Source organism: Arachis hypogaea, chromosome 4 (genome assembly GCF_003086295.3).
Source record: "Arachis hypogaea cultivar Tifrunner chromosome 4, arahy.Tifrunner.gnm2.J5K5, whole genome shotgun sequence".
Classification (NCBI taxonomy): domain Eukaryota; kingdom Viridiplantae; phylum Streptophyta; class Magnoliopsida; order Fabales; family Fabaceae; genus Arachis; species Arachis hypogaea.
In genome coordinates, this window is record NC_092039.1 from 85,105,129 (window position 1) to 85,116,707 (window position 11,579).

Sequence of the window (11,579 nt, forward strand, 5' to 3'; positions counted from 1 at the left end):
AGCTCTAATAGATGAAGAACAAATAAACGAACAAATAAAGAAAATTAAAGATCAACAAAAAAGATCTAAGATTGGATGGATTCATATTAGTACTATCCAAGTTTTAGTAAAATCAACATATATGAAAGGAATTAATTCACCAATAAGTTTAGCAATTTGTGATAAAAGAATTATTGATCCCACAGATCAAATAATTGGAATTATTCATGGAAATTTAGCAAATGTAAATGTTAAATTTAATACCCATATTGGATATGCCATCCCCTTATCAACAAAGAATTTTGATAGATCTATAAGCTTAGCTTATAAGTTTCATAGACAAAGTTTAATGGAACAAAACGACGAACCTTTTTCAATTACATATGCAATAAACTATGCATTAACCAATAGTCATCATAGTATAGAATTTAAAAACAAAGAAGGAATTTATATTGATGATTTATTCCAGAAGGTTGTTAAAACTGAAACACCAAGGCGCAAACCTATTGAAAAACCAGTTTTATTATTAAGGGAACCATCAAGAAAATCATGTTCCTCTAGTTTTCGAATAAGAGAATCTAAAATCAATAGTCCTTTAAGTTTATCCCATTTAAAAGATGATGAAAAAGATTCTGAAATAAGAAATTTGACAAAAAAGATTGAAACACTAAATGAAACTTTAAAAAACAAACTATGACAATAAATAAAGAAGAAATATATGTGTCTTATCAAGATAAGAAACAAGAACTCTTTGAAAGAGAAAATCATTTGAAATATTTAAGGTTTTCTGAAATAAATCAAAGAGCTTTCAAAGCTTTAGTATTTTCTTATAATAATCTGAAAAAAGAAGTCGAAAAATTAGAAAAAATAATAGAATCTTTAGAAAATAACAATGAAGCTATGGCAGAAGATGCGGAAATTTTAATATGAAAGATTTTCAAAAAAGTCTTATTTCTTTAAAAACAATTAAAAGAAATATGAAAACAAGGATAATGGCTATAGCTATAAAAATAAGAAATTTGACAACTGAATCTTCAGATTTAGAAGCAGAAATCAAAAAGATAAATAAGAAGATAATTAAAATAAGAAAATTAATACAACGTTTTAAAACTAAAAAATCAGTCAAAAATCTAAAAGAAAATATTAAGAATAAACAGATTTATCGTGCTCGTAGATTGCATTATCTTCACATACAAAATATGATTGCATTACAAGCTTTTGAATCAAGAATACATGTTCAAAATATTCAAGTAGTGCAACCTTTACAGGTTGAACCCCTAGAACAAGTACAAATTGAATCTGAACAAGATTTACAAGTACCTTCATCACCTTTACAAAATCATATAATCTAAAGAAGCATATAAAATGCCTGGTTTAGCAAATCAAACACTACAAGAATTAAAAAATGATTTAGATCTTCAGAAAAATCAAAAAAGATATTATGAAGTAAGATTACAGAATAGTAATATTTACACAAGAAATAGAGAAGAAGTAGAACAATTTTGTAAAAATTGTATAGAATGCATATCAAGAGAAATAGAAAAGTTGCTAAAAGAAATAGAAGATTTTAATAATGCAAACCCAACCCAAGAAAAATATTTCAACAGTTTGCATTAAGAAAAATTGGTATCAGAGCCAAAGTAACGATTCAAAAAAAAAGTAACACTTTTTATTTAAACAACGCTTTTTAATAACACGCTTTAAAACCACTAAAAGACAAAAATCTGTATATCTGTATAAAGTTGCATCTTTACCCTAGAGTGACCCATCAATCAAATACACAACGCAAAAAAGCAACGTGGTGAACAATGCAACTCATTACCTCCCTTTTGCCAGCAACAAGATGTATAATCACAACCACAAATATACTTCAAAGTGAAAAATGATAAATTCATGTCACCTATTACTAACAAGCTATCAAAATTATTATGTAAATCCTAAGACCAACACGATGTTCTACTTTTGCATGCAATTTCATTATGCAACTCAAAATCAAAATCAAAATGATAGTTGTGGCTCACTCTAAGATAGAAACAAACGTGTGATGTACAATTCACTAAAATGCGCTTGAGAGCAGAAGTAGTTTTCGTCTTTTCCTTTATGTCGAAAACACTGAAAATTTTACAAAAAAAAAAAATTACAATTACAACCTAACTAACAATCTTAATATAGAATATTCTAAATTTTCAAAGACCATTGATAAAATTTGAACTTTTCCTTAAAAACCTCAAATCACCAGAACAACTATAGTTCTACTCGAAGTTCTAGCATCAAATAAATATTAAGCCTCCAAATGACCCTTTTCACCCCAATTTGTTTTTATAGAAGATTAGAATTTGTTAAATCATAGCACACAATTATAATTGAATATCTAAATTAAAAAATATATATATAAAAACAGAGTATATGCATATTAGTCCGAAAATGGCAAACAAGACAACTTAAATAAAAAAAAAGAAAGCAGAAATTAGTTCACCATTAAGAATGTGAAATATGCATATCTGCTTCTACAACAGAAATATGCAAAGGCAAAGATATAACTCATATAAACCAACAATACGACAATATGAGCTCATCAACATAAACCAGCAATCTCATACAAGTACATGAACTTGTCATATTTTAAGGGTTGTATATGCCACCAAAAACAAGAGTGAGTATACTGATCCATAAACATTATGTAATTAACAAAAAGATTATCCTGCAGTCTACTAGTTACATTATATAATGCATTATATAATGCATTCTTAACATTTGAAAACTCTCCTGATATTTGGCAACGAAACACAAATATAGTAATTAACAAATCCATAAACATCATTGCAAGATTTTTCTTGATGAATTCACTGCAAAAATATATTATAAATTTTTTATGTAAATAGAAATACTCTAGGAAATACGATGTTCTCTTGTCAACTCCAAATATGCTAAGCCATATAAGTGAAATTGAATGACACTGGACTTGTTCTAACAACTTAACATATCACCATGGGGTATCAATTAAGTCACCTTTATCTCTTTTGGGAGTGCTTTAAAAAATGGTCTTTATGTCGCAATGCAGATAACTGGAAAAAATATAAGGCGGCTAAGAAAGAGACAAAAGTGGCTGTAAGTGAAGCAAGAACAAGAGCATATAAGGGTCTCTACCAGTCTTTGGGCACGAAAGAAGGAGAAAATGGTATATATAGAATCGCAAAGAGCTATGAAAGAAGAGAGAGATTTGGATCAGGTTAAGTACATAAAGGATAAGGATGGAGAGGTGTTGGCTCAAGAGGAGAAGATTAATGAAAGGTGGAAGAGCTACTTCTACGAGTTATTTAATGAGGGACAAAAGACTCTTCCGAGCCTTGGTCGGTTATGCACAAGAGAAGAAGACCAAAACTTTTACTACTATTGAAGGATTCGAGACTTCGAGGTAAAAGAGGCTCTAAAGCAGATGAAAAATGGCAGGGCAGTAGGACCAGATAATATCCCGATTGAGGTTTGGAAGGGCCTTGGAGAAAAAGGCATCAACTGGTTAACCAAGCTTTTTAATGAGATTTTAAGGTAAAAAAGGATGCCTGATAAGTGGAGAAAGAGCACCTTGGTACCTATCTACAAGAATAAGGGGGATATACAAAGTTGCGGAAACTATAGAGAAATCAAGTTTATGAGTCATACCATAAAATTATGGGAAAGGGTGATAGAGCGGAGGTTGAAAAAAAAGACACAAGTAACAGAGAACCAATTTGGATTTATGCCAGGCAGATCTACCACTGAAGCGATATACCTATTAAGAAGGATTATGGAGAGGTATCGTAGTAATAAAAGGGATCTACATATGGTATTTATTGATTTGGAAAAAAGCTTATGATAGGGTACCAAGGGAGGTCTTATGGAAGGTTTTAGAAAAGAGGAGAGTAAAGATCGCATATATTTGTGCAATTAAAGACATGTACGATGGGACCACAACTAGTGTGAAGACTCAAGGTGGTATGATAGAGGAATTTCCTATTGGTATAGGATTACACCAGGGATCATCCTTAAGTCCATACCTTTTCACATTAGTCTTGGAAGTACTCACAGAGCACATCCAAGAGCCTGTGCTATGGTGCATGCTTTTTACTGATGATATCGTCCTTATGGAAGAGTCAAGGGAAGACCTAAATAAGAAGTTGGAGTTATGGAGAGAAGCTCTAGAAGTGTATGGTCTGCGTATAAGCCGTAGCAAGACGGAATATATGGAATGTAAGTTCAGTCTGAGAAGGGAAAACTCTAATATAGAGGTGAAAATTGGAGAAACATCCTACGAAAAGTGGTGGACGAAATTGTGATCTACGTTCTTTGGATTTTGAATGAAAACTTTATTATGGCACTGGTTGGATTCACAACTCCGTTCAACTAACCAGCAAGTGTACTGGGTCGTCCAAGTAATAAACCTTACGTGAGTAAGGGTCGATCCCACAGAGATTGTTGGTATGAAGCAAGCTATGGTCACCTTGTAAATCTCAGTCAGGCAGATTAAAGGGTAATTGTGATTATTGGAATAAATAATAAAAAGGAATAATAAAAGGGGTAGAATACTTATGCAGATTCATTGGTGGGAATTTCAGATAAGCGGATGGAGATGCTGTAGAGCCTAAGGACGCCTGCTCTCCTACTGCTTCTACTCAATCCTTCTTACTCCTTTCCATGGCAAGCTTTGTATAGGGGTTCACCATCAACTGTGGCTACTTTCATCCTCTCGGGAAAATGATCCTATGCGGTTGTCAGTCGCACGGCTAATCGTCTGGAGGCATCACCCATGGCTGATGGCTACATCCCATCCTCGCAGTGAAAACTAATGCTCACGCACTCTGTCACAGTACGGCTAATCACCGGTTGGTTCCCGCTCCTACTGGAATAGAATCCCTTGATTCTTTTGCGTCTGTCACTAACGCCCAGCAGGTTACAAGTTTGAAGCACGTCACAGTCATTCATTACCGGAATCCTACTCGGAATACCACAGACAAGGTTAGACTTTCCGGATTCCCAGGATCCTACTCGGAATACCACAGACAAGGTGAGACTTTCCGGATTCCCAGGATCCTACTCAGAATACCACAGACAAGGTGAGACTTTCTGGATCCTCATAAATGCCGCCATCTATCTAGCTTATACCACGAAGATTCTGTTGGGGAATCTAAGAGATACGCATTCAAGCTCTGTTGCATGTAGAACGGAAGTGGTTGTCAATCACGCGCGTTCATAAGTGAGAATGATAATGAGGGTTACTTATCATCACATTCATCATGTTCTTGGGTACGAATGAATATCTTGGAATAAGAATAAGAGAGATTTGAATAAAAGAAAATAGAACTTCATTAATACTTGAGGTACAGCAGAGCTCCACACCCTTAATCTATGGTGTGCAGAAACTCCACCGTTGAAAATACATAAGCAAAAGGTTCAGGCATGGCCGAATGGCCAGCCCCCCTAACGTGATCAATGATCTCCTAAGATGAAGAATAAAACAAAACTGAGACCAAAGATGTCTAATACAATAGATAAATGTCCTATATATACTAGACTAGCTACTAGGGTTTACATGAGTAAGTAATTGATGCATAAATCCACTTCCGGGGCCCACTTGGTGTATGCTTGGGCTGAGCTTGATTAATTCACGAGCTGAGGCATCTCTTGGAGTTGAACTCTGAGTTATGACTTGTTTTGGGCGTTCAACTCCGGATAATGACGTTTTTCTGGCGTTTAACTCCAGACAGCAGCTTGTACTTGGCGTTGAACGCCAAGTTACGTCGTCATTCTTCGAATAAAGTATGGACTATTATATATTGCTGGAAAGCCCTGGATGTCTACTTTCCAACGCCGTTGAGAACGCGCCAATTGGAGTTCTGTAGCTCCAGAAAATCCATTTCGAGTGCAGGGAGGTCAGATTCCAACAGCATCAGCAGTCCTTTTGTCAGCCTTCTTCAGAGTTTTGCTCAAATCCCTCAATTTCAGCCAGAATTTACCTGAAATCACAGAAAAACACACAAACTCATAGTAAAGTCCAGAAATGTGAATTTAACATAAAAACTAATGAAAACATCCCTAAAAGTAGCTCAAACTTACTAAAAACTATATAAAAACAATGCCAAAAAGCGTATAAATTATCCGCTCATCACAACACCAAACTTAAATTGTTGCTTGTCCCCAAGCAACTGAAAATCAAATAGGATAAAAAGAAGAGAATATACTATAAAGTCCAAAATATCAATGAATATTAATTTAATTACATGAGCGGGACTTGTAGCTTTTTGCTTCTGAACAGTTTTGGCATCTCACTTTTTCCTTTGTAGTTTAGAGTGATTGGCGTCTCTGGGAACTTAGAATTTCGGATAGTGTTATTGACTTTCCTAGTTAAGCATGTTGATTCTTGAACACAGCTACTTATGAGTCTTGGCTGTGGCCCTAAGCACTTTGTCTTCCAGTATTACCACCGGATACACAAATGCCACAGACACATAACTGGGTGAACCTTTTCAGATTGTGACTCAGCTTTGCTAAAGTCCCCAGTTAGGGGTGTCCAGAGCTCTTAAGCACACTCTTTTGCTTTGGATCACGACTTTAACCATTCAGTCTCAAGTTTTTCACTTGGACCTTCATGACACAAGCACATGGTTAGGGACAGCTTGATTTAGCCGCTTAGGCCTGGATTTAATTTCCTTGGGCCCTCCTATCCATTAATGCTCAAAGCCTTGGATCCTTGCTTTTTAAAATTTTCGCCATTTTTTTTTCACTGCTTTTTCTTGCTTCAAGAATCAATTTCATGATGTTTTTTTCAGTTCATCAATAACATTTCTCTTTGTTCATCATTCTTTCAAGAGCCAACAATTTTAACACTCATAAACAACAAGATCAAAAATATGCACTGTTCAAGCATTCATTCAGAAAACAAAAATTATTGCCACCACATCAATATAATTAAATTAAATTCAATAATAATTTCGAAATTTATGTACTTCTTGTTCTTTTGAATTAAAACATTTTTCATTTAAGAGAGGTGAAAGATTAATGGATTTTATTCATAGCTTTAAGGCATGGTTACATACTAATGATCATGAAGTAGAGACACAAAAACATAGATAAACACAATACTAAAAACCGAAAACAGAAAGAAATAAAGAACAAGGAATGAATCCACCTCTTAGTGGCGTCTTCTTCTTGAAGGACCAATAATGTCCTTGAGCTCTTCTATGTCCCTTCCTTGCCTTTGTTGCTCCTCCCTCATTACTCTTTGATCTTCTCTTATTTCTTGGAGAATGATGGAGTGCTCATGATGTTCCACCCTTAATTGTTCAACATTATGACTCAAATCTTCTAAAGAGGTACTGAGTTGCTCCCAATAGTTGTTGGGAGGAAAGTGCATTTCTTGAGGCATTTGTTGATGATGAACTTCCTCATGTTCTTCTTGAGGGCCGTGAGGAACTTCTCTTGTTTGCTCCATCCTCTTCTTTGTGATGGGCTTGTCTTCTTCAATGGAGACATCTCCATCTATGATAACTCCAGCCGAGTAACATAGATGACATATAAGGTGGGGGAAGGCTAGCCGTGCCATGTGTTAAGGCTTGTCAGCTATTTTGTAGAGTTCATTGGAGATGACTTCATGAACTTCCACTTCCTCTCCAATCATGATGCTATGAATCATGATGGCCCGATCCACAGTAACTTCAGATCGGTTGCTTGTAGGAATGATGGATCTTTGGATGAACTCCAACCATCCTCTAGCTACAGGCTTGAGGTCCAGTCTTCTTAGTTGGACTGGTTTGCCTTTGGAGTCTATTCTCCATTGGGCGCCTTCCACACATATGTCCATTAGGACTTGGTCCAACCTTTGATTAAAGTTGACCCTTCTTGTGTAGGGGCGTTCATCACCTTGCATCATAGGCAAGTGAAACGCCAACCTCACATTTTCCGGACTAAAATCTAAGTATTTCCCCCGAACCATTGTGAGATAGTTCTTTGGATTCGGGTTCATACTTTGATCATGGTTCCTAGTGATCCATGCATTGGCATAGAACTCTTGAACCATTAATATTCCGACTTGTTGCATGGGGTTGGTTATGACTTCCCACCCTCTTCTTTGAATTTCATGTCGGATTTCCGGATACTCATTCTTTTTGAGCTTGAAAGGGACCTCGGGGATCACCTTCTTCTTTGCCACAACATCATAGAAGTGGTCTTGATGGCTCTTGGAGATGAATCTCTCCTTCTCCCATGACTCGGAGGTGGAAGCTTTTGTCTTCCCTTTCCCTTTTCTAGAGGATACTCCGGCCTTAGGTGCCATTGATGGTAATGGAAAAACAAAAAAGCTTATGCTTTTACCACACCAAACTTAAAATTTTGCTCGTCCTCGAGCAAAAAAGAAAAGAAGAGTAGAAGAAGAAGAAGAGAATATAGGAGAGAGGGGGAGAAGTAGGTTCGGCTATGTGGGAGAAGAAGGGGTTTGTGTTGTGCGAAAATGAAGAAGAATGGAAGGGTATTTATAGGGAGGGGGGAGGGTTAGTGTTCGGCCATTTTGGGTGGGAATGGGTGGGAAATTGAATTTGAATTTTATGAGGGTGGGTGGGGTTTATGGGGAAGAGGAGGTTGATGTGAATGGTGAATGGGGTGATTGGGAAGAGGAATTGAGGTGATTGATGAAGAAGATTGGGAATTGTGACATGGGGAATTCAAATCACAAAAATAGGATTAGGAGGTAAGGTGGGAATATGGTAGGTGGGGATCCTGTGGGGTCCACAGATCCTGAGGTGAAAAGAAATACCATTCCTTCACCATATAGGCATGTAAAATGCCTTCATGCATCATTCTGGCATTCAAACGCCCATTGGTGCATGTTCTGGGCGTTCAACGCCCATGTAATGCATGTTTCTGGCGTTGAACGCCAGTTTCATGCTTGTTACTGGCGTTCAGCGCCAGTTTGTCCTCTCTGTGCACCATCCTGGCGTTTAACGCCAGGTTGTTGCTTGTTTTGGGCGTTCAGCGCCAGAATGGTGCTCTGTTCTGGCGTTGAACGCCGGCCAGATGCACCTTACTGGCGTTGAACGCCAGTCTGCGCTACCTCCAGGGTGAAAATTTTTTTCTTCTGTTTTTGACTCTGTTTTTAATTTCTTTGATTTTTTCGTGACTCTTCATGATCATGTACCTAATTCAACACAAAAATAACACTAAAACAAAATAAAATAAAATTAGATAAATAAAATTGGGTTGCCTCCCAACAAGCGCTTCTTTAATGTCAATAGCTTGACAGTGGCTCTCATGGAGCTACAAGATGATCAGGTCAATTTAGTGTGTTGTCTCCACACCAAACTTAGAGTTTGGATATGGAATTTGAACACCAAACTTAGAGTTTTGTTGTGGCCTCACAACACCAAACTTAGAGTTTGACTGTGTGGGCTTTTCTTGACTCTGAACTGAGAGAAGCTCTTCATGCTTACTCCCTTTTTCCACAGAGGGATGGCCATGTGCCTTAAACACAAGGTAGTCCCCATTCAATTGAAGGACTAACTCACCTCTGTTAACATCTATCACAGCTTCTGCTGTGGCCAGGAAAGGTCTTCCTAGGATGATGCATTCATCATCTTCCTTCCTAGTGTCTAGGATTATGAAATCAGTAGGGATGTAAAGGCCTTCAACCTTTACTAAAACGTCCTCTACCATTCCATAGGCTTGTCTCAAAGACTTATCTGCCAATTGTAATGAGAACAAGGCAGGTTGTACCTCAATGATCCCCAGCTTCTCCATTACAGAGAGTGGCATGAGATTTATCCCTGACCCCAGATCACATAGAGCTTTTTCAAAGCTCATGGTACCTATGGTGCAAGGTATTAAGAACTTGCCAGGATCTTGTTTCTTTTGAGGTAGAGTTTTCTGAATCCAAGTATCTAGTTCACTAATGAGCAAGGGAGGTTCACTTTCCCAAGTCTCATTACCAAACAACTTGGCATTCAGCTTCATGATAGCTCCTAAATATTGAGCAACTTGCTCTCCAGTCACATCTTCATCCTCTTCAGAGGAAGAATAGTCTTCAGAGCTCATGAACGGCAGAAGGAGATTTAATGGAATCTCTATGGTCTCTAGATGAGCCTCAGATTCCTCAGGATCCTTAATAGGAAACTCCTTCTTGCTTGAAGGACGCCCCAGGAGGTCTTCCTCACTAGGATTTTCGTCCTCCTCCTCCCTAGTGCATTCGGCCACTTTGATTAAATCAATGGCCTTGCACTCTCCTTTTGGATTCTCTTCTGTATTACTTGGGAGAATACTGGGAGGAGTTTCAATAACTTCCTTACTCAGCTGGCCCACTTGTGCCTCCAAATTTCTAATGGAGGATCTTGTTTCATTCATGAAACTGAAAGTGGCCTTTGACAGATCAGAGACTATATTGGCTAAATTAGAAGTATTTTGTTCAGAGTTCTCTGTCTGTTGCTGAGAAGATGATGGATATGGCTTACTATTGTTCAGCCTATTGCGTCCACCATTGCTAAAGCCTTGTTGAGGCTTTTGTTGATCCTTCCAGGAGAAATTTGGATGATTTCTCCATGATGGGTTATAGGTGTTTCCATAAGGTTCACCCATATAATTAACCTTTGCCATGGCAGGGTTCTCAGGATCATAAGCTTCTTCAGAAGCTGCCTCTCTAGTACTGTTGGATGCATGTTGCAATCCATTCAGATTTTGAGAGATCATGTTGACCTGTTGAGTCAACATTTTGTTCTGAGCCAATATGGCATTCAGAGCATCAATTTCAAGAACTCATTTCTTCTGAGGTATCCCATTATTCACGGAATTCCTCTCAGAGGTATACATGAACTGGTTGTTTGCAACCATGTCAATGAGTTCTTGAGCCTCTTCAGGCGTTTTCTTCAGGTGAATAGATCCACCTGCAGAATGGTCCAATGACATTTTCGAAAATTCAGAGAGACCATAATAGAATATATCTAATAGGGTCCATTCTGAAAACATGTCAGATGGACATCTTTTGGTCAACTGCTTATATCTTTCCCAAGCTTCATAGAGGGATTCACCATCTTTTTGTTTGAAGGTTTGAACATCCACTCTCAGCTTGCTCAGCTTTTGAGGAGGAAAGAATTTATCCAAGAAGGCAGTGACCAGCTTATCCCAGGAGTCCAGGCTATCCTTAGGTTGTGAATCCAACCATATTCTAGCTCTGTCTCTTACAGCAAAAGGGAAAAGCATGAGTCTGTAGACTTCAGGATCAGCTCCATTCGTCTTTACAGTCTCACAGATCTGCAAGAACTTAGTTAAGAACTGATAAGGATCTTCAGATGGAAGTCCATAAAACTTGCAGTTTTGTTGCGTTAAAGCAACTAGTTGAGGCTTAAGCTCAAAGTTATTGGCTCCAATGGCAGGAATAGAGATGCTTCTTCCATCAAACTTGGATGTTGGCTTTGTGAAGTCACCAAGCATTCTCCTTGCATTATTATTATTATTATTTTCGGCTGCCATGTCCTTCTCTTGTTCGAAAATTTCTGAAAGGTTGTTTCTGGATTGTTGTAATTTAGCTTCTCTTAATTTTCTCTTCAGAGTCCTTTCAGGTTCTGGATCAACTTCAACAAGAGTGC

General features: G+C 37.5%; 1 non-coding gene across 1 annotated transcript; it reads left to right on the forward strand.

Annotated features, from left to right (window-relative positions):
• The first annotated feature begins 10,957 nt into the window (after positions 1–10,957).
• On the forward strand, positions 10,958–11,061 carry LOC112798638 (small nucleolar RNA R71). Its single transcript, XR_003200241.1, has one exon. It is a non-coding gene; the product is annotated as a small nucleolar RNA R71 (small nucleolar RNA).
• The last annotated feature ends 518 nt before the right edge of the window (positions 11,062–11,579 follow it).